The following is a 26,101-nucleotide window of genomic DNA, read 5'->3' as shown; positions in this document are numbered from 1 at the left end:
GATGGTGGTGTTCTGAAGACGCTTCTAAGAACACTCGCGGTGTCCTGAAATGTTCGCAAATAAACAAAATGGGGGTGTCCTGAGGAAGCTGTCCATATTGTTCTCTGTCAAGTTGAATGTGTTCTAAGAACACTCGCGGTGTCCTGAAATGTTCGCAAATAAACAATATGGTGGTGTTCTGAAGACGCTTCTAAGAACACTCACGGTGTCCTGAAATGTTCGCAAATAAACAAAATGGGGGTGTTCTGAGGACGCTGTCCGTATTGTTCTCTGTCACGTTCAATGTGTTCTAAGAACACTCACGGTGTCCTGAAATGTTCGCAAATAAACAAAATGGGGGTGTTCTGAAGACGTTTCTAAGAACACTCGTGGTGTCCGGGGAATGTTCGTAGGGGGTGTCCTGAGGACGCTGTCCGTATTGTTCTCTGTCAAGTTGAATGTGTTCTAAGAACACTCGCGGTGTCCTGAAATGTTTGCAAATACACAAAATGGGGGTGTTCTGAAGACGTTGTTGAACACTAGCTGTGTCCTGAAATGTTCGCAAATATGAATGGGGGGTTGTGGCTGGCAAGTTGAATGTGTTCTAAGAACACTCGCGGTGTCCTGAAATGTTCGCAAATAAACAAAATGGGGGTGTCCTGAGTACGCTGTCCGTATTGTTCTCTGTCAAGTTGAATGTGTTCTAAGAACACTCGCGGTGTCCTAAAATGTTCGCAAATAAACAAGATGGTGGTGTTCAGAAGACGCTTCTAAGAACACTCGCAGTGTCCTGAAATGTTCGCAAATAAACAAAATGGGGGTGTTCTGAGGACGCTGTCCGTATTGTTCTATGTCACGTTAAATGTGTTCTAAGAACACTCGTGGTGTCCTGAAATGTTCGCAAATAAACAAAATGGGGGTGTTCTGAAGACGTTTCTAAGAACACTCGCGGTTTCCGGGGAATGTTCATAGGGGGTGTACTGAGGATGCTGTCCGTATTGTTCTCTGTCAAGTTGAATGTGTTCTAAGAACACTTGCAGTGTCCTGAAATGTTCGCAAATACACAAAATGGGGGTGTTCTGAAGACGTTGTCGAACACTCGCTTTGTCCTGAAATGTTTGCAAATATGAATGGGGGGTTGTGGCTGGCAAGTTGAATGTGTTCTAAGAACACTCGCGGTGTCCTGAAATGTTCGCAAATAAACAAAATGGGGGTGTCCTGAGGACGCTGTCTGTATTGTTCTCTGTCAAGTTGAATGTGTTCTAAGAACACTCGCCGTGTCCTGAAATGTTCGCAAATAAACAAGATTGTGGTTTTCTGAAGACGCTTCTAAGAACACTCGCGGTGTCCTGAAATGTTCACAAATAAACAAAATGGGGGTGTCCTGAGGACGCGGTCCGTATTGTTCTCTGTCAAGTTGAATGTGTTCTAAGAACACTCGCGGTGTCCTGAAATGTTCGCAAATAAACAATGTGGTGGTGTTCTGAAGACACTTCTAAGAAGACTCGCGGTGTCCTGAAATGCTTGCAAATAAACAAAATGGGGGTGTTCTGAGGACGCTGTCCGTATTGTTCTCTGTCACGTTGAATGTGTTCTAAGAACACTCACGGTGTCCTGAAATGTTCGCAAATAAACAAAATGGGGGTGTTCTGAAGACGTTTCTAAGAACACTCGCGGTGTCCGGGGAGTGTTCGTAGGGGGTGTCCTGAGGACGCTGCCCGTATTGTTCTCTGTCAAGTTGAATGTGTTCTAAGAACACTCGCGGTGTCCTGAAATGTTTGCAAATACACAAAATGGGGGTGTTCTGAAGACGTTGTCGAACACTCGCTGTGTCCTGAAATGTTCGCAAATATGAATGGGGGGGTTGTGGCTGGCAAGTTGAATGTGTTCTAAGAACACTCGCGGTGTCCTGAAATGTTCGCAAATAAACAAAATGGGGGTGTCCTGAGTACACTGTCCGTATTGTTCTCTGTCAAGTTGAATGTGTTCTAAGAACACTTGTGGTGTCCTGAAATGTTCGCAAATAAACAAGATGGTGGTGTTCTGAAGACGCTTCTAAGAACACTCGCAGTGTCCTGAAATGTTCTCAAATAAACAAAATGGGGTGTTCTGAGGACACTGTCCGTATTGTTCTCTGTCACGTTGATTGTGTTCTAAGAACACTCGTGGTGTCCTGAAAAGTTCGCAAATAAACAAAATGGGGGTGTTCTGAAGACGTTTCTAAGAACACTCGCAGTTTCTGGGGAATGTTCGTAGGGGGCGTCCTGAGGATGCTGTCCGTATTGTTCTCTGTCAAGTTGAATGTGTTCTAAGAACACTCGCGGTGTCCTGAAATGTTCGCAAATACACAAAATGGGGGTGTTCTGAAGACGTTGTCGAACACTCGCTGTGTCCTGAAATGTTTGCAAATATGAATGGGGGGTTGTGGCTGGCAAGTTGAATGTGTTCTAAGAACACTTGCGGTGTCCTGAAATGTTCGCAAATAAACAAGATTGTGGTGTTCTGAAGACGCTTCTAAGAACACTCGCGGTGTCCTGAAATGTTCACAAATAAACAAAATGGGGGTGTCCTGAGGACGCTGTCCTTATTGTTCTCTGTCAAGTTGAATGTGTTCTAAGAACACTTGCGGTGTCCTGAAATGTTCGCAAATAAACAATGTGGTGGTGTTCTGAAGACACTTCTAAGAAGACTCGCGGTGTCCTGAAATGCTTGCAAATAAACAAAATGGGGGTGTTCTGAGGACGCTGTCCGTATTGTTCTCTGTCACGTTGAATGTGTTCTAAGAACACTCACGGTGTCCTGAAATGTTCGCATAATAAACATAATGGGGGTGTTCTGAAGACGTTTCTAAGAACACTCGCGGTGTCCGGGGAGTGTTCGTAGGGGGTGTCCTGAGGACGCTGCCCGTATTGTTCTCTGTCAAGTTGAATGTGTTCTAAGAACACTCGCGGTGTCCTGAAATGTTTGCAAATACACAAAATGGGGGTGTTCTGAAGACGTTGTCGAACACTCGCTGTGTCCTGAAATGTTCGCAAATATGAATGGGGGGTTGTGGCTGGCAAGTTGAATGTGTTCTAAGAACACTCGCGGTGTCCTGAAATGTTCGCAAATAAACAAAATGGGGGTGTCCTGAGTACACTGTCCGTATTGTTCTCTGTCAAGTTGAATGTGTTCTAAGAACACTCGCGGTGTCCTGAAATGTTCGCAAATAAACAAGATGGTGGTGTTCTGAAGACGCTTCTAAGAACACTCGCAGTGTCCTGAAATTTTCTCAAATAAACAAAATGGGGTGTTCTGAGGACGCTGTCCGTATTGTTCTCTGTCACGTTGATTGTGTTCTAAGAACACTCGTGGTGTCCTGAAAAGTTCGCAAATAAACAAAATGGGGGTGTTCTGAAGACGTAAGACTTTCTAGACACAATATCTCTCTTGTGTCCAGAACATAATATCTCTGGCAGAAACCTTCCGCACTAATTAGCTTCAAAAGATGGAAGCACCATTAGTGTGCACATAATTCCGGACTTTCTTCATTAAATCGCCTGGACTCAAATGAAAGTTACATGGCATATCAAAAAAAACACCGTCACAGCCCAGCGAAAACATAAATGCATTGAAAGTCAGTGTTTTTCCCCAAAATCACCGCCGCATCCTGGCAAGTAAATAAACCTAAGCAAAACTTAACTTTATGGGCCGGGAAGTCATCCGTGACTGACCCGGACCTGCAGGGAATGAGGCAATAAGTAAAGTTTTCACCGCCGCAGCCGGCAAGTACATAAACATAGGCACCACTTAACTTTATGGCCCGGGGAGTCATCGTGACAGACCCGGACCTGCAATAAATGAAGCAGTAAGAAAGTTTTCACCGCCGCAGCCCAGGAATCAAGATTACACACGGCATGGCTAGCGTGACTCCTTCACGCCTCTTCTAAGTGGTCTGCTTTGCTCCTGCCTGCTGCCGTCGCCTCCGCCGCCCATGCTCTCCAAATCATTAATCAACAGCACTGAAGCATGGGCGAGCGGCCGTTATGAAGACCCGCACTAATTGCAGATCACTAGCAGCTGTGACCTAACGGCCCAGGAAACTACATTTTCCCCATGCCTACTGGGAAGTGTAGTTTATCTATGCCGTACCTGCTTTCTTTTACCCCACAATCCTTTATTCCTTACATTACCTCCCCTTCCAGGGCTCTTCCCAGGGCCTGCCTTCTCCGGATACTTTGCATGAAACAGTCTTACCAGACGAGGTGCATGTACTGCACTAGCAGGTTCCCAGGAACAGTCTTCCAATCCATATCCAGTCCACTGGATGAGGTACCACAACACTTGTCTCCTTCTTTTTGAATCCAAAATCTTCTTTACTTCATATTCAACATGATCCTCTTTGTGAATGGCAGGAGGTCTCTTCATGCGTGTTCCAGGTGCTGCGGGTTTAAGGAGACACACATGGAATACCGGGTGAATTTTCAGAGACTTAGGTAAATCTAATTTTACTGCAACCTCAGACACAATCTTTACTATTTCATAAGGTCCAATGTATTTAGGAGCAAATTTTCGAGATCCTACCAGAGACAAATTGCGTGTGGATAGCCACACCTTATTTCCCACCTTGTACTGAGGAGCCTCCCTTCTCTTTTTATCTGCATACATTTTATATTGATGTTTTGCATCTTCAAGATTATCCTGCGCCTTTTGTCTGATGTTTAGAAGTAATTGCCTTCTGTCCTGTAGTACTGGAAGGTTTTCAACCTCTGGTAACTGTTCTGGCAACATTTCCAGTACCTGTCCATACAAGCACTCATTGGGAGACATTCCCAAAAAGGCATGTTCAGCATTGTTATATGTGAATTCAGCCAACCATAATGCTCGAACCCACGACTCCATACCATCATGTAAATAACAGCGCAGGTATTGTTCAAGCGTCTGATTAACCCTTTCAGTTTGTCCATCCGTCTGAGGATGATAACTAGTGGACAAGGCACAATCAATTCCTAACATCTGACAGAAAGCGCGCCAAAACTTGGATGTGAATTGTGGTCCTCTATCAGAAACAATAGTACGTGGTAGCCCATGCAGGCGAACCACATGCTGCAAAAACAATTCCGCCAATTTCCCTGCTCCTGGAATTCCTTTACAGGGCACACAGTGAGCTTGTTTAGACAAGTAATCCACTATCACCCATATTGTGTCGTACTGATCATCTGGTGGTAGGTCTGTAATAAAGTCCATTGATATGTGTGTCCAGATTTTAGTGGGCGTGGGCAATGGTTTAAGTAACCCTGACTTTTTAGTATGATCAGATTTACTTCGTACACATGTTTCACATTCTTGCACATACGTGATCACCTGTTCTCTCAAATTCGGCCACCAAAAGTATTTTTCCACTAGAGCCTGTGTCTTTTTACTCCCTGAATGACCAGCCAAAAGGGAATTATGGCACCAATGCAAAGCCTTCTTTTGGAGTTCCAAAGTGGGCAAATACAATCTTCCATCATAGTAAGGAAGATTCTCTTTAAATGTTTCCAAAGGGTTACTCATTCCCCAACTCAGATTCCTTTGATTCCTCATTGCCTTTTTCACTTGCGTCATCAATTTAGAAATTACTGCCCCCACCACTCTCTCTGCGGGGATTATGGACTTGGTTTCCGATACCAGGTTGTCCAGGTTTTGTTGACGTGATAAAGCATCTGCCTTACCATTTCTTTTTCCTGGCCAGAAGGTCACCACAAAATCAAACTCATTGAAAAATTGAGACCACCGTAATTGTCTTGGACTCAATGTGTGGGCAGTTTTGAAGTACTGTAGATTTTTATGATCTGTCACAACCAACACCTGATGTTTAGCTCCCAGTAAATAATGTCTCCATTCCAGGAAAGCAGCTCTGATAGCTAATAGTTCTTTATCTGTAATGGAATAATTTTGTTCACATAGAGTGAGTTTTCGTGAATAATACGCTACTGGGTGCCAACTTCCTTCTGAATCTTTCTGCGATAACACCGCCCCTATTGCCACATTGGACGCATCGGTTTCTACTTGAAACATCTTATCCGTGTCTGGGTGTCGCAACACTGGAGCTGATGTAAATGCCATCTTTAATTCCTGAAAAGCCTTTTCTGCATCCTCATTCCAACAAAAGCTGGTTGCCTTTCTTAGTAGTCGTGTTATAGGGGCTACAACCTGAGAAAAATTAGTAATGAATCGTCTGTAGAAATTGGCGAAACCCAAAAAAGACTGAATATCTTTAACACACTGGGGTTTGGGCCAATCCAAAACTGCCTGTACCTTGTTTTTGTCCATAATTATTCCCTCCGGGGTCAATATGAAGGCCAAAAACTCCACTCTTTTCACATGAAAGGCACATTTTTCCAATTTCACATATAACTGATGTTCTTGTAATTTCTTTAACACTGCCCTTACATGACTCACATGTTGTTCTTGTGAATTTGAGTAAATTAGAATGTCATCAATATATACAATAACAAAAATATCCAAAAACTCACTCAAAACTTCCTGCATAAAAAATTGAAATGCTGCAGGAGCATTACACAAACCAAAAGGCATAACCAAATATTCAAACAATCCAAACTTAGTTCGAAATGCAGTTTTCCACTCATCCCCTTCTTTGACCCGAATCAAATGATAAGCTCCACGTAAATCAAGCTTGGTGTAAACCACTGCTGTCTTTACCTGGTCCAACAGTCCAGTAATTAAAGGGAGTGGGTATCTGTTTTTAACTGTCACCTTATTCAATGCACGATAATCAATGCATGTTCTCAGCGTACCCTCTTTTTTAGGCACAAAAAACAATGGGGATGAGACTGGTGATGTGGACTGTCTAATAAATCCCTTCTTCAACATGTCATCCAAATACTCTCTCAAATGTTGATTCTCAGTTTCCGTTAATGCATATATTCTACTACATGGTAATTTAGCCCCAGGTTCCAACTCTATGACACAATCGTATGGTCTATGGGGGGGTAGTTGTTCCGCTCCGCCTTTATCGAACACATTCACATACTCTTGATATTGCACCGGAACCTGTGCTCCCACCGACCCCACTACTTGTACTGCTGGTGGTTGATCTGCCAAAAACAACGCAGGGCTCACTTCTTCTTCAATGTGACCCATACATTCCGTATTCTCAAAAAATATCTCTCTAGCTACCCAATCAATTCTTGGATTATGCTGAGTCAACCAAGGAATTCCTAAAATAAGACCGAACTGGGGAGCTGCGATGAGATCTAGTACAATATCCTCCACATGACCAGACTGACACCTCATTTCTATGGGTTGAGTTTGCTGACAAATGGGTCCCGAAATTAAAGGTGACCCATCCACCGACTGTACCCCTTCCACTTGAGTCTTTTCTCTCAAAGGCAACCCTAGTCTTTTGGCCAAATCAATGTCAATAAAATTTCCAGTAGCCCCTGAATCTATCATGGCCGACACCATCTGTTTATTACAAGCAAAAATTAAAGTTACCAGTATATACAAATGAGAATTACCTTTTCGAGAAGTATTTGCTACCCACGTGGGGAACTTTTCTACCACTGAGCCCGACACCTTTGTTCCCCCTAAGGCCGGCCCAATCCTTTTCCCGACTCGCCCTTGCTCTTATCTCCACTCCCTACCTTCTTAGGAGTATTTGGACAAGTACGGATATAATGTCCTGGTTGACCACAATACAAACATAAATTATTAGCCTTTCTCTGTTCCTTTTCTGTGGCCGATAATGGTCCCCTAACCCCTCCAATCTGCATAGGTTCCCCTTCACTGTTTCTGTTGTTCACCCTACCTCTATCTAATCGTACAAAAGGTACCACCTCTGATTTTTTCCTATCTCCCTTTCGCTCATTCATTCTATGATCCAACCTTAATGCTAAATCAATCATAGCTGTACATGTGTTGGGTTGAGGTTCTACCTGTGCCATGGCGTCTTTTAACTCTTCCTTCAATCCCTGATAGAATAGAACTGTTCGTTTATTCTCTGGCCAATCTGTTTCAATTACCAGTCTATTAAAGTGAGTCACATACGAAACTAGATCTCTGGTACCCTGTTTTAGCGCCAATAACTCCTTGTCTTGCGCCAATGATACTTCCCTCCGATCAAATAATCTACCGAATTGAGCCTGAAAATTATCCCAATTATACAATAATTGATCATCTTTTTGTACCAAAGGCATCGCCCAAGCAGCTGCATCTCCTGTTAGGTATGAAATCACAAAAGCAGTTCTTGCTTGAGTAGTCTCAAAGGCCGATGGTTTACACAGAAAATGTAATCTACACTGGGTCAAAAACGTCATGTATTTCTTTGGGTCCCCAGAAAACCTTTCAGGTGATGCCAAAGGCACACTGCTGGGTGCCTGAACCACAACAGTGGGTGTTCTGGTTCCTGTTCTACCCGTAGACGACCCTGCTTCCTCCAGTGGGGTCCCTTGTGCTACTAATTCTTGCACTTGATTCTTCAAAGTGCTAGATTCCTGCCTTACATGTATCAATTCCACCTGAATATCTTGTAGTACCTTTAACACTTCTGCTAAAGAAGGAGGGTTATCCATTTGGCCTGGGTGGTTCAGTACTCCCGAATTCGGGGGCTGTTGATTCTGTCAAAATCTCTGAACTTAAGGGAGAGTGGTTTTCAATCCTCTCTCCCGAACCACAGAAGTCAAATGGATCGACCCCTCCCACCGTGGTTGGCACGGGCGCCTGACTATAGAATACAGGTAGCCACGTGGCAGCCAATGGGGGGAAGATGGAGTTAGGGAAAGGGGATGGATAAATAAAGGAAAGGAAGGGAAAACAAAGACATATACAAGCAGAGAACACCTAATGAATTGAAGGAAATCTTCAATAATGACTCCTACAACCTGACCTGACTCCTGTATTCACGTAACCGTACACTAACTTGTGCATATACAAAAAACCATCTGCATTAGAAATCATGACTTGTCAATATTGCGTGCATAATGAACTAGACAGCATTAACCCACTCGGATACTTCATAAATCATGAAACAGTGTACTTGGAAGGCACCTAGTATCCATGTTAAAAGACTTTCTAGACACAATATCTCTCTTGTGTCCAGAACATAATATCTCTGGCAGAAACCTTCCGCACTAATTAGCTTCAAAAGATGGAAGCACCATTAGTGTGCACATAATTCCGGACTTTCTTCATTAAATCGCCTGGACTCAAATGAAAGTTACATGGCATATCAAAAAAAACACCGTCACAGCCCAGCGAAAACATAAATGCATTGAAAGTCAGTGTTTTTCCCCAAAATCACCGCCGCATCCTGGCAAGTAAATAAACCTAAGCAAAACTTAACTTTATGGCCCGGGAAGTCATCCGTGACTGACCCGGACCTGCAGGGAATGAGGCAATAAGTAAAGTTTTCACCGCCGCAGCCGGCAAGTACATAAACATAGGCACCACTTAACTTTATGGCCCGGGGAGTCATCCGTGACAGACCCGGACCTGCAATAAATGAAGCAGTAAGAAAGTTTTCACCGCCGCAGCCCAGGAATCAAGATTACACACGGCATGGCTAGCGTGACTCCTTCACGCCTCTTCTAAGTGGTCTGCTTTGCTCCTGCCTGCTGCCGTCGCCGCCGCCGCCCGTGGTCTCCAAATCATTAATCAACAGCACTGAAGCATGGGCGAGCGGCCGTTATGAAGACCCGCACTAATTGCAGATCACTAGCAGCTGTGACCTAACGCCCAGGAAACTACATTTTCCCCATGCCTACTGGGAAGTGTAGTTTATCTATGCCGTACCTGCTTTCTTTTACCCCACAATCCTTTATTCCTTACAGAATGTTCGTAGGGGGTGTCCTGAGGATGCTGTCCGTATTGTTCTCTGTCAAGTTGAATGTGTTCTAAGAACACTTGCGGTGTCCTGAAATGTTCGCAAATACACAAAATGGGGGTGTTCTGAAGACGTTGTCGAACACTCGCTGTGTCCTGAAATGTTTGCAAATATGAATGGGGGGTTGTGGCTGGCAAGTTGAATGTGATCTAAGAACACTTGCGGTGTCCTGAAATGTTCGCAAATAAACAAAATGGGGGTGTTCTGAAGACGTTTCTAAGAACACTCGCGGTGTCCGGGGAATGTTCATAGGGGGTGTCCTGAGGACGCTGTCCATATTGTGCTCTGCCAAGTTGAATGTGTTCTAAGAACACTCGCGGTATCCTGAAATGTTTGCAAATACACAAAATGGGGTGTTCTGAAGACGTTGTCGAACACTCGCTGTGTCCTGAAATGTTCGCAAATATGAATGGGGGTTTGTGGCTGGCAAGTTGAATGTGTTCTAAGAACACTCGCGGTGTCCTGAAATGTTCGCAAATAAACAAAATGGGGGTGTCCTGAGTACGCTGTCCGTATTGTTCTCTGTCAAGTTGAATGTGTTCTAAGAACACTCGTGGTGTCCTGAAATGTTCACAAATAAACAAAATGGGGGTGTTCTGAGGACGCTGTCCGTATTGTTCTCTGCCACGTTGAATGTGTTCTAAGAACACTCGTGGTGTCCTGAAATGTTCACAAATAAACAAAATGGGGGTGTTCTGAAGACGTTTCTAAGAACACTTGCGGTGTCCGGGGAATGTTCGTAGGGGGTGTCCTGAGGACGCTGTCCGTATTGTTCTCTGTCAAGTTGAATGTGTTCTAAGAACACTTGCGGTGTCCTGAAATGTTCGCAAATACACAAAATGGGGGTGTTCTGAAGACGTTGTCGAACACTTGCTGTGTCCTGAAATGTTTGCAAATATGAATGGGGGGTTGTGGCTGGCAAGTTGAATGTGTTCTAAGAACACTTGCGGTGTCCTGAAATGTTTGCAAATAAACAAAATGGGGGTGTTCTGAAAACGTTTCTAAGAATACTTGCGGTGTCCGGGGAATGTTCGTAGGGGGTGTCCCGAGGACGCTCTCCGTATTGTTCTCTGTCAAGTTGAATGTGTTCTAAGAACACTCGCGCTGTCCTGAAATGTTCGCAAATACACAAATGGGGGTGTTCTGAAGACATTGTCGAACACTCGCTGTGTCCTGAAATGTTCGCAAATATGGATGGGGGGTTGTGGCTGTGAAGTTGAATGTGTTCTAAGAACACTCGCGGTGTCCTGAAATGTTCGCAAATAAAAAAAATGGGGGTGTCCTGAGTACGCTGTCCGTATTGTTCTCTGTCAAGTTGAATGTGTTCTAAGAACACTCGAGGTGTCCTGAAATGTTCGCAAATAAACAAGATGGTGGTGTTCTGAAGACGCTGCTAAGAACACTCGCAGTGTCCTGAAATGTTCACAAATAAACAAATTGGGGGTGTTCTGAGGACGCTGTCCGTATTGTTCTCTGCCACGTTGAATGTGTTCTAAGAACACTCGTGGTGTCCTGAAATGTTCACAAATAAACAAAATGGGGGTGTTCTGAAGACGTTTCTAAGAACACTCGCGGTGTCCGGGGAATGTTCGTAGGGGGTGTCCTGAGGACGCTGTCCATATTGTTCTCTGTCAAGTTGAATGTGTTCTAAGAACACTTGCGGTGTCCTGAAATGTTCGCAAATACACAAAATGGGGGTGTTCTGAAGACGTTGTCGAACACTCGCTGTGTCCTGAAATGTTTGCAAATATGAATGGGGGGTTGTGGCTGGCAAGTTGAATGTGTTCTAAGAACACTTGCGGTGTCCTGAAATGTTTGCAAATAAACAAAATGGGGGTGTTCTGAAAACGTTTCTAAGAATACTTGCGGTGTCCGGGGAATGTTCGTAGGGGGTGTCCTGAGGACGCTCTCCGTATTGTTCTCTGTCAAGTTGAATGTGTTCTAAGAACACTCGCGGTGTCCTGAAATGTTCGCAAATACACAAATGGGGGTGTTCTGAAGACATTGTCGAACACTCGCTGTGTCCTGAAATGTTCGCAAATATGGATGGGGGGTTGTGGCTGGCAAGTTGAATGTGTTCTAAGAACACTTGCGGTGTCCTGAAATGTTCGCAAATAACCAAAATGGGGGGGTCCTGAGGACGCTGTCTGTATTGTTCTCTATCAAGTTGAATGTGTTCTAAGAACACTTGCGGTGTCCTGAAATGTTCGCAAATAAACAAAATGGGGGTGTCCTGAGGACGTGGTCCGTATTGTTCTCTGTCAAGTTGAATGTGTTCTAAGAACACTCTCAGTGTCCTGATATGTTCGCAAATAAGCAAAATGGGGGTGTTCTGAAGACGTTTCTAAGAACACTCACGGTGTCCTGGAATGTTCGTAAGGGGTGTCCTGAAGGCGTAGTCTGTATTGTTGGCTGGCAAGTTGAATGTGTTCTGAGAACACTCGCAGTGTCCTGAAATGTTCGCAAATAAACAAAATGGGGGTGTCCTGAGGACGCTGTCCGTATTGTTCTCTGTCAAGTTGAATGTGTTCTAAGAACTCTTGCTTTGTTCTGAAATGTTCGTAGGAGGTGTCCTGAAGATGCTGTTCGTATTGTTCGATGGCAAGTTGAATGTGTTCTTAGAACACTCGTGGTGTCCTGAAATGTTCGCAAATAAACGAAATGGGGGTGTTCTGAGGACACTGTCCGTATTGTTCGTTGTCAATTCGAAAGTGTTCTAAGAACTATCACGTTGTTCTGAAATGTTCGTAGGGGGTGTCCTGAAAACGCTGTCCATATTGTTCGCTGGCAAGTTGAAAGTGTTCTAAGAACACTCAGAATGTCCGCAGACATTAAAAGTTTCCATAGACCATAGTTGAAATGTTTGACTCTATGGATGTGATATGCTGCAGTGGTTGTGGCCAGGGCATGGAGTCTTGGGTGCATGGCCATTTGGCCATGCACCCAAGACTCCATGCCCTGGCCACAACCACAGCAGCATATCACATTCATATTTGCTTATAACTTTGGGTGAAAAACAAATGTATAAGGAACAAAGGTATTAGATACTATGGATGTGATATGCTGCGATGGTTCTCCTTATTATTGTATACTTACTGTTTGGTCTAGTAACTGGAGTACATGTATTTCTAGTTAATTTCTGTGATAAAAGAAAATAGCATGTTACTATTAGTATTTTGTAATGACTTATTACATTGTATAATCAACATACTTTTTTTTTTGGACCCTCATATTTAGTAGATTACAAATCACAGTACTGTGCAATTTGCTCAGTTTCTGTATTTGTTGCTAAAATCATTGGGTCTGTGGGAGAAAAAAAAATCCATGTTGGATTAAAAAAAAAAACCTTTTTCTGTTATGCTACAGTTTATTTGTTTGTTTTCAGTGTTCACTTGTTGTTTCTGGCTAATGCTTTATACTTTGGCTTGTTGCATTTTTTTGGAGCAGTAACATATTATTTATTTGTTTGGATATTATAAAATTTTGGAGCTGTTAGATACCAATTGGCGTATTCTAACTGTCTATTTTTTTATATATTTTAGTGGTATTGATTTATCTATTTGGTTATTGTTAAATTTTGGGACAGTTAGATACCAATTGGCGTATTCTAACTGTGTATTTTTTGGTCTAATTTAGTGGTATTCATTTATCTGATTAGTTGTTGTAGAATCTTTGAGCAGTTAGATAGCTTTTGGAGTATTCTAACAGTTTATATTTTTTTAACACAAGTTTACTTAGGGTTTAAATACAGTTTAGTTATCAATTTTGGTTTTAAGAATATCAAATAAGCGTTATTAAGATTTGCTGGTAATCTCTGCTTTAGAGTAATGGTACTATCATTACATTCAAACCATCCACATTTCTTTTTTATATATGCAGTGTAGTGCCCTGAATTGGTTGTGGCTCCTGCGTGGTAGATTATACCTATTGTTGTGAAGGTTTTCTTACCAAGTGATATTTGACCATGTGTGAATCCAGTCAGCTTGCAGTTGTTTTTGGTACCATCTGCATTGTAACGTAGAAGCATTAGTATTATGTATTTACTATGTGTTTGTATTAATAACGTGGAGCGATTATCTGAATTGCAGGTAGAGCATAATGTACCATGGTTTGCATTTTGTACAAGTCGCTGAAATGGAATGGATTCTCAATTTGGTATTGATATATATATATGAAGCGTTCATTGGGGATTTCTTCTTGTGTCACATTGTTGCAGAGAGTGCATGTATGTTTCCACATGTATGAAATCCTAAAGATTTCATTTATAGGTATGTTTTTGTTTTCCAGTACTTCTGGTAAGTACATTAGAAATTCTTGTGGATCGTCCTGTGAGTTTATAGTGAATTTCACTATTCCAGCACAGTAGTCCAATTGTTGTCTTATTCCATAAACACTATACGTGTTGTCAGGATTGTTTGTTGCATTTCTGTGAAGTACTAACATTTGCAAACACAATGGGTCTGTACTGTGTAAGTAAATGTTGTCAACAATTGGTGGTAATTGAAATAGAATATTCATTGCTACATTTGCCTAGCAACTTACACCAACTATATTTGAGAATTTAAATGGTCCAGATAGTTCTGAATCTAACTGCTTTTTTTGGAGTTTGTCTTCCGTCTTTAAAGAAGTACCTGGTTTACTTTCCCTAATTGATTCTTTTTTGCTTGTGGTACATGATGAAGTATTAGTTTCTTTTACTCTCTTTGGAGGATTTGCAGTGACATCCTGTTGCATTTCTGTTTGATTTATTTTTCTTTTATAACGTTTTACTTTTTGTGGAACAGAATATGTGTTTAGATGGGGGGTGTATAGTGAGCGAAGTCTATTGTATTCTAAAATACAAGGAATATCAGCGTTTATTTTACTTACATCAAAGTTGATTAGAAATAGACCGTCAAGTGTACGTAAGCGTGATAGTGCTACGTAGCTCATGCCTTCTTTAAAGACTGTGTTACCAATATCTATCATTGCTTTGTCTAGGGTAAGACCTTGTGATTTATGAATCGTGACTGCGTATGCAAGAGTTAGAGAAAATTGTTCTCTGCGTACATACATATCTTTGAAGAGAAGGAATCTAGCTGTTGAGCGTCCTATCCTTTTTACTTCTGAAAGTTTGTCAAAGAGTATATTGACAAACTGAATTTTATTGTCATGTGGGTATGTTTGAAAGCCAACAACTGTATCCAGTGCTCCATTAACTAGTCCTTGGTCCACGTCAAGGTTACGTTTAAGCATTACTCTGCAATTTAAGGATAATTTTAATATCTTTTCTATTCCTGCTGTTTTTGAGATTGATTTTTGGTCTTGTTGTGGCTTGGTCACACATGGGTAGTGTCATACCATGTACATCTAGTTTGTCTGTGGCGCTAATTTCCATGATTGGTTGCATTTCTTTACTTAGCATGATTTCATTAAATTAGAAACAGCTTGCAAGAGTTGGCATTAAGGCCATACAATTGACATTTTTGTGGGCTAATTGTTCCATAACATCTGTAGCACATGCATTATCGCCATAAAGTGCATTAATGTGCCAGGTTTTCAATATTGCTTCTGCTTCTTTAGAAAGTATACCAACTCTGATACTTTTTAAAATGTTGGCATAAGTGAGATCTGCAGATTGCCGCATGTTTTCTGTTAATTCTCTGTATTGGAAATGTTGCCAAAGGTTGACATTTCCAATGCTGCCAACAGTTTTACGGCAGAGTTTGTGTCCTGATGTTTTAAAAATAGGCTCACCTTTTACTAGTGTTAATTGAAGCAGATCTCCAAAAACAATAATGTGTTTTCCTGCAAAGAGCTCTTCATAGTCTGTTTTGAGTACTTCTTGTAATCTGAGGTGAATCAAAGCTAACATCAGGTTATTATTAGTAGCATTTTCATTTGTTTCAATACTCTGCGTAGTTCCATTGCAGCTTCTGCAGAAAGTTTGTAATAGTCTAATTTGTTCTGGTGTTCTACTGGTAATAGTAGTAATCGGTGTAATGTAACACCACAAATGTTGAAGGCAGCTAAACCTGTGGGGGCAGTGACAACAGCTGACAGTTTGTTGTTTGTCAGTTGTTGAAGGAACTTACTAATGATTTTGATTAGGAATGTTTTGCCAGAACCAGCTTCACCACTGACGTTCAGTAGTATAGGTTTATAATTATGGCAGGAACATTCTTTATTTTCATGTTTTACACCATGTGCAATTTCTTTGGTTACTTCTTGAATTATGCTACATTGCTCATTGTTTGGTTTTGATTGTAGTATAGTTAAGTCTTCTTTATCTTCATACTGACACATGGTGTTTTCTACTTCTATCATAGCTAATTCTGCCTCATTTATTATTAGTGGTTCTCCCAGTGGTTCTTGGCTTCCTGTTACAGAAGGTTGACTACTGTCAGGAGTGTCCTTATCTAGTTGGGCTTGGAGTTCTTCTTCGTGTTGCTGTTCATTGTGCAACATTGTTTTGTACTGTGTAAAGTTTACATCATTTATAGTGCTTTCATTTGCTTTGAAAGCATCCTCATATCAGTCATAGTTATCTAGTGTGTGTTCTTCTTTTCTCCATGGTTTGAAGAGTTGTAGCAGGGACATGTAATATACTTCTTTATGTTGAGGAGTCTTTAATGACAATTTGATATGATTCATTAAATTTGGTTTAGTGAGTTTAACTAAGCTGCCTTCACAGTTTGTCACTCTATATTTACCTTTTTTTCATCAGGTTTCATATTATTTTTGTATGTGTAGTTTTGGGCTATGTGGTATAGACACATGTTTTCCAAAGTATTACTTCTGTTTGGGTAGTATGTGTCCAATAAATTGTTTTTTAAAATGTCTTGGCTGTTGGGATCACGTTTGGCTATTGTTTCTATATCTTCATATGATTTTAGAACTCTTTTTCTAGATTTAGCTGGACCAAGAGTTAGCCATACTATATTTTCAGATTTACCATACAATGCAGTACCAGTTAAACGATCAGCTGCTTCATATGATCCACATTCTCTATGGGTGAGAATTTTTATGCCCAAGCTGTATAATTTCTGAGACACTTTTTTGTCTGATGACAGGACATTCCAGAGGTCTTGGAGCTCTGCCTTTTCTGCTTTAGTTAAGTATGCTGTGACATATCGTGCAACTGCAGTAGAATTGTCTGCAATGTACTGCACATCTATGTTTGCATTCCATAAGTGGGCAACGATTGCATTATAATCATTGATATATTTTTCTTCTTCTTATCTTTTTATGTAATATGTATTTTTAGGTGACTTAACTTTAACACTAGGTCTAACTGAAGACATGAGGTTGTTCACTTGACCTGTATTTGTAACTGGTCTAGGGAAACCAAATCGGCATTTGGTGTAGTATTTCCCTTTGTTTTTGTATTTGCGACGACAATATTTTCCACATTTGTTTGAAATTGTAAAATTTGTGCATGAAGATCACTATTTGTGGCTTCTGATGGAATTTCACAAGTGACATATTTTTCAATAAACTGTAAAACAGTGGCATCACAGTCTTGACCAAATTTAGGAGCATCTTTAATCCATAAAAGCATGTGGATATGTGGTGCTCCTCTGGCTTGGTATTCTTTTCTCCAAAAGAAGTGTTGCACTTCTCCAAGGGGAGGAACAGTTTTATTACAAATAAAATGTAGCATAGCAATGAAGCGATGGTGAAAATATCTTGAAACATTAACAGGATCCAAAGAACAACGTTCTCCAGGTGTTAGTATATCTATGTTTGTTTTGTTTTTATTTGATATGCGTAGGAAATCATGTAAATCTTCCCATGCATATTCTGCACAACTTAATGTAACAAACCAAGTGGGTGGGCCAAGGTTTCTGATCATACAACGTACATCTCCATGACGTCGAAACCAGTACTCTTTAGTACCACGCATATTTGCTAATAGATTTGTAATATTTGATTGTAAAACCTCATCCTTTTGTTGCACTTTTTCTAATAATTGTGTAGCTGTCATATTTTGAAAGTTTGATCCTGATTTTAATATGTGTGCAACTCCGTGACATAAAGTTGCTAGTTCACTTTCAAAGAGTAGGTGGAATATGTATTCCACATTTTGTCTAAATCTGGGATCTTCAGAATACATCCGCAATGAGCGGTATTCTGAAGCTGAAATTTGAATAGGTCTATCATCATACCTTCCTCCTTTGCCAGTAGGAAAGAGTAGAGGAAAAGCATGTGCTTCTATACTTTTTTCCCATATGCTGATTGGCGATCCTTTTGTTTGACGCATTTGGTACATTTCCAGTACATCTCCTATGGTGTCATTAGAGTGCAAAGGATGAATTGTATAATGGTCTAAAGTATTTGATATTGTAGCAGGATCTAGTAGCTCAAATTGACCAGCTTCTTGTGTTTCTTGAATTATTTCAGTTGTATCTTTCAAGTTTTCTTCAATATTAATTTCTTTGTAATATTCATTATTCTCTTTAAGATATTGCAAGGCTTGTCTAACTTTATGTAAATCTACCAGCTGTTGCCATATTTTTTTGTCTTTTGTAGGTACTCCATTTACTAAGATAATTAAAGATTGCTGCATTGGACGTTGCACTCCTAGAGTATGCACATTTTCTTTTAGATCTAATGGTAAATAAACTACTTTTCCACGAATGCCTTTTACCAATTCAGAGGGAGGTAATTTTGCTGTTTTTGGTTGAAGGCGTATTATTGCTTGAAATGGGTGTACTGTTTGAATTATGATGCTCTCATATAAATTAAGTTGTTGTAGGGGTTTTGGTACTGGGTATAATTCCAAATTATTTGTGATAGCACGTGAAGGAGTTTGGTTGTTGTCAAGTTTCGTAGTGCAGTAACTGCAAAGTATTAAGGGTCAGTTATTTCGTATTTGTTTTCTGCTACAAGGTAGAGAGCTAATTCAAACCATTTAGAATCTTCATTGTCTTCTATTTTGTATGATAGGTCTACAGTTTTTGTGTTACTTTTATAAAGGTTCTACGGCAACATAAACATACATGGTTTGGTACTTCAGCTGATGTACTTTTAAATTTTAGTATTTCTTTTTTGTATGTGTTTAGCAAAAGGTTGCCATGTGTAGAATTGTTGCTTAATTGGTTTAAAGCTATTTCATTCTGTAAATGGCTTCCACATCCAAAATATTTTTTATGGATATAGTCAATTTCTTCAAGTAGGTCTTTTGCTGTACCATGTAGAAGGATGTTATTTAAATTTGCTAGTGCTAAAGCAGGACTTTTAGCATAGTACAGTTTATAGACTAGATTTCTTATAGTTGAATGATGTGTTGATATCCTTTTGATACCATGGAAAGTTGTTTTACAAGTAGGTCCTGTAATGCAGGCCAATGAATGTCCTTGTAGTCCTGTGTACTTGCTCACTGGACAGGTATCCATATTTTGCAGTAATTTAATTTTGATTTTGTCTTTTCTTTTTGCATATTTATTGAGGAATTGGCGTAAAGATTTGAAACATTGTTTGGGAATGTTACACATTGACTTGCATGGCCATTTGTACACTAGACGTGCTGATTCAGTTGAATGGAGGGGTAATTAAGTTTTCAGGGCATATTTTTGTAAGGAGCACTTCTTGTTCCATTATGGTATTATTCCCTTTTTCATAACCTTGACCACTGCTATGTATGGCAATTGTATTTGTTTGCTTTTGTTTGTACGCTTCTTCATTAAAATATGGTTCTGTGCTCGTAGTGTGATTCCATTAACCTCCGCAGATACTTAAGAAGTTCTTTCGGTTGACATTTCGCTTATTGAGAAGTCTTTTTTGTAATTTAGTTATTAGTTTTGTTAGTGGTTTCATTTTGTTTAACAGTAAAATAAATAACTTTCTTTTGAGAAGAATTGCACTGTCCATCAACGCTTCTAAGATTCATTTCCTACAATAGGTTTTAAGCATTGAACCTGATTTCTCTACTGTTTTTATAAGATTTTGAAGGACTTTGTGACGGTATATTTTGGCTAAAATACTTTTCTTGGTATGCTTACTTTGCACTATATTAAAATTTAAAGAAGTAGTTTTATCTGTAGTGATAGCTGATTTTCTGTTAATTGTTTTACATTTTGATAGAGGAGGCAACGTTTTTGTACTTGAAACTTCTTGTGTTTCACTAAATGACTGTATTAGCTGTTTTGTTTCAACTTTTTTTTACAAATTCTGCTAGAGATGGATGCTTATGTTGGACACTTTTATTTTCATTTGCTCTACTTCTGCGTTGCTTTCTATGGACTTGACTTTTGGTAGGCATTCTTTAGGGTCTGTTGAAAAAAATAAAGAAGGTATGGGTTGGGGTGTTCTGCAATGTATGTGTGCTGTGGGCATGAGTGTTTGAGTAAGATGATAAAGATGTATGTAATGGTGTGTGATTGTGCATTGGGAACTACAACTAGTAGGGATAGGTATTCTTGAATTTATGTGTTACTAAACTGGGGTTCAGATGACAAAAAAAAGTAAGCTAGTGGTGTGGAAAAGTACAAATAGTAAATCTAATGTATACAATTAAAACAGTTGTTTGTTCTATAATATGAAAATTGTAGCGGTTCAGTTGGGTAATTTGTGTGTCCAAAAATAGGAATTTGTGGGCCATTCTGGCTGTAAATTGCTGTTTAAGACATGGAGATTTTTGGACAAAATGGCACACAATCTCTATTTGTAGGCACAGAAATAGCTTGTATTAACTTTACAGTATGTTTGAGTAATAATACAAATATTATGGACAAATTCTACTCACTTTTTTTCTTAAATTAACAGGTAACTTCTTAGTGCATCTTTGTTCTTCGAATTCGGCTGCTTCTTTTCACGTGACTGGTCTTCACTGCGATTGTAAAAGATTCAAATTAGTAATTTTGTTTGTATATAGCTTTGTTTTTAATTTAGATATTGATTTTTTTTTTATTTGAATCCTCAGCGCTTTCTTCAAAACCATTAAACTAATTTATTTGCATAAGATAGATTGCATCAGTTCAGTACATATGATATGTTCTTAATGAACAAATTGTATTGAATGACTAACTGTATCAAAAAAAATATCTTTACTATGTCTTAATGAACAAATTGTATTGAATGACTAACTGTAGCAAAAAAAATATCTTTACTATGGCTTGTGAAATTTATAATATACCAGTGAATACCACTATTTCTGTAACTAAGCTGTTCTAGGTAATAGCACCTCAATGTCATGTCTAAATTAAAGTAATTAAGTAAATAAATAAATAAAAACAAAAAAAATATGAAATTGTATAAGTATTTTTTTAAAGATTTAAACATAGATTGTGCTTGCATGCAATTTTGTTTGAATATATGTAGTCTACATATTTCATTTAAAAAATGTTAGTTTAACATGATTTGAGTGTGTGTGTATAAAGAAAGTAAATAGTATAAAGGTTTATAAGTGATAGTTGATTTTAGGAAATTGAAAAAAATACAGTAAATTCATTTTACAGATTACACAAGCTAAAAGTCTGTTTGAAAATGTGTTCATCTACTGTACAGAAAATATGCATACCTGAAGTTTGTGTTCATGCATATGGATATGCATTGAGCTGCAAGTAGAAATCTTGGAGACTTGTACAGTATTTCTGGTAGATGGTGCTTGCCAATGATATGAAACTTGTACTCAGCGAGATTCACAGTACATTTGCAGTGCTGATCTATGATGAAGCAGTTAGATGTAGATGTCTTGAATGTGATTGGTGCATGGTCATGTGACTACTTAGCTACATCCAATGAGGGAATGGCAGAGAGAGGGAAGTGGAAATGGTAGAAGGGCTGTTCATGTTACGATATGTCCGCGGACATGGCGGTAGTTCGCGGACATCGGGAGTTACATCCGGGGATTTTTGGGTTCAGAAGTCATGAGAATGAATACTGAAAGGGATTGGTCAGGAAAGTTTAGTGGGTGTGTTGTGCCAGAAGAGAGTTTCTCATATACTGTGAACAACAGATAGCTATGTCTGTGTGTTTTAGGAAAAAGATTGTATGGATTTTTGGAGATTCATGGATATATTGGTTGAGGGTGCATGCAGAAAGCTGTGGAGTAGATGTAGATCTTGGATTCCCACATGTAGAAGTACACTGGCATGGAGTACGTGGAATGAAGTGGTTGGACTTGCTACCTCTCTGTGCTACTTTGGAGACAGAGCAACATCCAGACATAATTGTAATTCATTGTGGAGGGAACAGTTTAGGACATGTGACTGGAATTTTTTTGCAATTTGCTATGAAAGAAGGAGACTTGGGAAGGTTATGGACATATTTCCTAATACTCAAGTGATATTTTCATGGATTGCTCAGAGACAAATGTGGCTTCGTTCTTCTTCATTTTGTCCACAAATAGAAAAAGCAAGGCGCAGATTTTTCTGAGACATGTACAGAATGCATTGCGACCTTTTTTGGAATTACAACATCCATTTTGAAGTAGGTGTTAAGCATTTATATTTTTTGACTTACAAACACCTCCCAAAGGCTCTTTTCTGAGCCACCATTTCCTCCCAGAGAAAATTGCAATGTTTGTGATAGGGTAGCAACCCAATTTTTTAAATGTTCGCGAACTGTCCGCAGACTTCTAAAAAATACAAAGGTTCCTGCTTCATTTATTTTCACTTCTATTTTTTAACTGTGAAAGGCGGCTCTGAAAAGAGCCTTATTTTTATTTTTATTTTTGATATTTTGTATTTTTTTTGGTTTTTTATACACAACACACTAGGAGAGGAGGGTAAATGAAGGTAAAGGGGGGGACACCAACCTCAGGGATAAGAAAGGGCGAGCTGAGAGAGGAAGATGTAGAGTGGGTTTTATTTGGGTAGTGATCAGATCTTCTCGTGCTCTGAGACGATAGTCTCAAAAGCACTACGAAGTCGCTCCCCCCTGCTGAGTACTGTATCACAGTACATACATACAACTGTGACCCTCGAAAGGTAAGGTTCATCAGCATTCTGTATGGCCTGTGAGGCAGCTTGAGGAAGACGCTGTCCCACAGAGGTGGTCCTTGTGGTGACAGGATCAGAAACAGAGGATGAAGTAGAGGAAATCAACCTGCTACGTTCTTCGCAAGGTACAACCCTGCGAATAGCCCCAGAGTGAAATGACCTCAGGTGTCGCTTCATAGTAGTGGTCCCAAAGCTGTACTTACCGTGCTTCCCGTGACTGAGTATCATTTTGCACTCATTGCAGATAACACCGTTTGCACGAGCCTTGGGACCATTCCCATGAATGTTAAATAACCGCCACACCCAAAACTCACGCCTAGTGCGGGTAGTAGGGATTTCCTCTACCTCATTCTCATCATCCTCTTCTTCCTCCTCTGTATCTTCACTCCTGCTCCCCTCTTCAGGCCCTTGGGGAGGTGGTGGAGGGGGTGGGGGTGGTGCTGAAGCAGGTGCAGCACCATGTGGAGTAATTCAGCCATGGATGCCATCTCAATGATGGTGTAATCTGCAGGTGGCAGCAAAAATCGCTGTGTTCTGAAGAATAGCCAGAAACACAATGAAAATAAGCTCTAGGGCGTGGTCTTTTATAGGAGTGCTTGTGCGCGGTCTGCGGACATGCGCGCTGTCCACGGACAGATCGAACACAAAAAAAGTTTGAAAAGTTTCAAAAGGTATGTAGAAACTCAGGATTACTATGTGGGACTTGTGCCATGGTGAGATTTTATTGAAAAATATGATGGATTAATTGAAAATGTACTTTTAAATTGTTCGGGGACACGAACAGTGTCCGCATTCAGAACACGCGATCAGTGTGGGCGTGGTCATATGATCCGTTCAGAAACAAGTCCGCGAAGGAAGCGCATGTCCGCAGGACACCAAATGCACGGAGATTGTTGTTCTACGTTGATGTTGATGTTCTACGGACACTGTTCGGGCACTGAAGTAATTAAAAATGCGTCAAACATGAAACGAACATTTCAGGACACTGCGTGTGTTCTTAGAACAGTTTAAACTTGCTAGCGAACAGTAAGGACAGATATAGTGTTCTTCAGGACACGTCCAATTTCGTTTATGTACGAACATTTCAGGACATCAATTGTGTTCTTAGAACAGTTTCAACTTGCTAGCCAACAGTACGGACAGGTATAGTGTTCTTTAAGACACCTCCATTTTCGTTTAATTACGAACAATTCAGGACACCGCGTGTGTTCTTAGAACAGTTTGAACTTGCTAGCGAACACTACAAACAGGTATAGTGTTCTTCAGGACACCTCCATTTTTGTTTACGTACGAACATTTCAGGACACCAATTGTGTTCTTAGAACAGTTTAAACTTGATAGTGAACACTACGGACAGATATAGTGTTCTTTAGGACACTTTAATTTTTTTTTTTTACGAACATTTCAGGACACCGCGTGTGTTCTTAGAATAGTTTCATCTTGCTAGCGAACACTACGAACAGGTATAGTGTTCTTCAGGACACCTCCATTTTCGTTTACGTATGAACATTTCAGGACACCAATTGTGTTCTTAGAACAGTTTAAACTTGATAGCGAACACTACGGACAGATATAGTGTTCTTTAGGACACTTTAATTTTTTTTTTACGAACATTTCAGGACACCGCGTGTGTTCTTAGAACAGTTTGAACTTGCTAGCGAACAGTACGAACAGGTATAGTGTTCTTCAGGACACCTCTATTTTCGTTTATTTACGAACATTTCAGAACACCTGCACTGTCCGCGGACACCTACATTGTTAAAAAAAAAAATGAAACTATTTACAACACTGTATAAAAATGTAACTTTATTTAACATATAGAAACAGAAACAAAAACAGGAGAATTAGGGGCTTCAACATGATTGTTATTAGCTGAAGAAGGGATGGAAGTCTCATCAAAACGTTTTGGGTTATGGAGAGGGTTTGGGGATAATTGACTGGGATATGGTGAGGAGGGACAAGTACATGTGGGGCAATGGTATGAGGTTTTTGGTTTAAAATCATCTTCCACAAAAGTTTTCAATTTATCAAAATTAGTCAACAATAAATCCATTTTTTCTTCTATACTGTGAAAAGTGTTATCCATAACAGGTTTTTCTGAAGTATTTTCTATTTTTGTATGCTCTGTACAAAAACATGTATATATATGTTAAATGTGTACAAAATAATAATAATTAAATGGTTTATATTATTTATATTTACCATTAGTTTCACTATCTTGTGACATTTCTTCATGTGGGAAATGCTCCTCTAGCCATTCCAAAGTCCTAGACATTTCTGTGAGAAAAAAAAAAGATAATATATTTTTTTATCTAATACAGAAAGTTTATAAATATATGAATAAAATTAAGTACACTTACTATTTCAGGTAAGATATGTCCTATGTACTCAGTGGGTCTGCTCTTGTTCTCAGTTCTGTCGTGTTTGTGAGGTAATTATGTTGGAAGCCAATTTATGTTCTTGTGGTATATTCCATTTTAGAACATAGTGCATTTAAATGAATGGTTAGTGTGTTGTATATATGGGTTACATTTCTTATGTATTAGTACATATAATGTGTTTGTGTGCTCCTTTTTGAATTTGTTAAATGTTCCTATGTTATGATATAACAATCAAACATACCCCCCCAGAGTTTTTAGGTAGTGGTACTGTTCTTCGAACATGGCCACGAACATTTAATGAGTTCGCGGACATCAAGTACAGTAGAAGAGATTCAGTCAGTTCCATATGACATGTATATAAAATCAAAGTCATTATTGTTAAGTTGCACTACTAAAAAACTTTTTTTACTGAATTTCATAGGTTATTATTAGTGCAACTTAACCATAACGTCCCCTTAACCAAGTTTTTTCATTGAATTTCATAGGTTTTTATTAGTGCAATATAACCATAACGTCCCATTAACAACGTTTTTTCATATATATATATGTTCAAGGAAAACACTTTAGTTGCAGGGATGTTAAGGTGCGAACTTACTGCAACAAAACCCTAGAAATTCTGCTAAAGCCACCTTAACTTCGTGCCCCCGTTGCACAGACTATGACTACGATGATGACATCACAGATCATCACTGGTGAAAACACTGATTGCATTGTATATTACATCAATAATGGAATTAGACAAAACATCATTTATAAGTTAGCTCATGAAAAATGTGATTACCCTAATAACAATTTAGGCCATAGACTTGGCCATGACAAAGGCTGGAGTCAGTGGCCAGCACCAAAGGCCATAGCTAGTGGTCAGTTAGTGTTCAAACATACCAATATGCATGGTTAAAAGCCATGCCTAGTAGCCTCTCATATATACACAGTAGGCAACATTGAAAGCTGTA

The sequence above is a fragment of the Ambystoma mexicanum genome, chromosome 2p, assembly GCF_040938575.1.
Source record: "Ambystoma mexicanum isolate Mex_15411 chromosome 2p, UKY_AmexF1_1, whole genome shotgun sequence".
NCBI lineage: Eukaryota > Metazoa > Chordata > Amphibia > Caudata > Ambystomatidae > Ambystoma > Ambystoma mexicanum.
Note: the sequence above shows the minus strand (reverse complement) of the source record.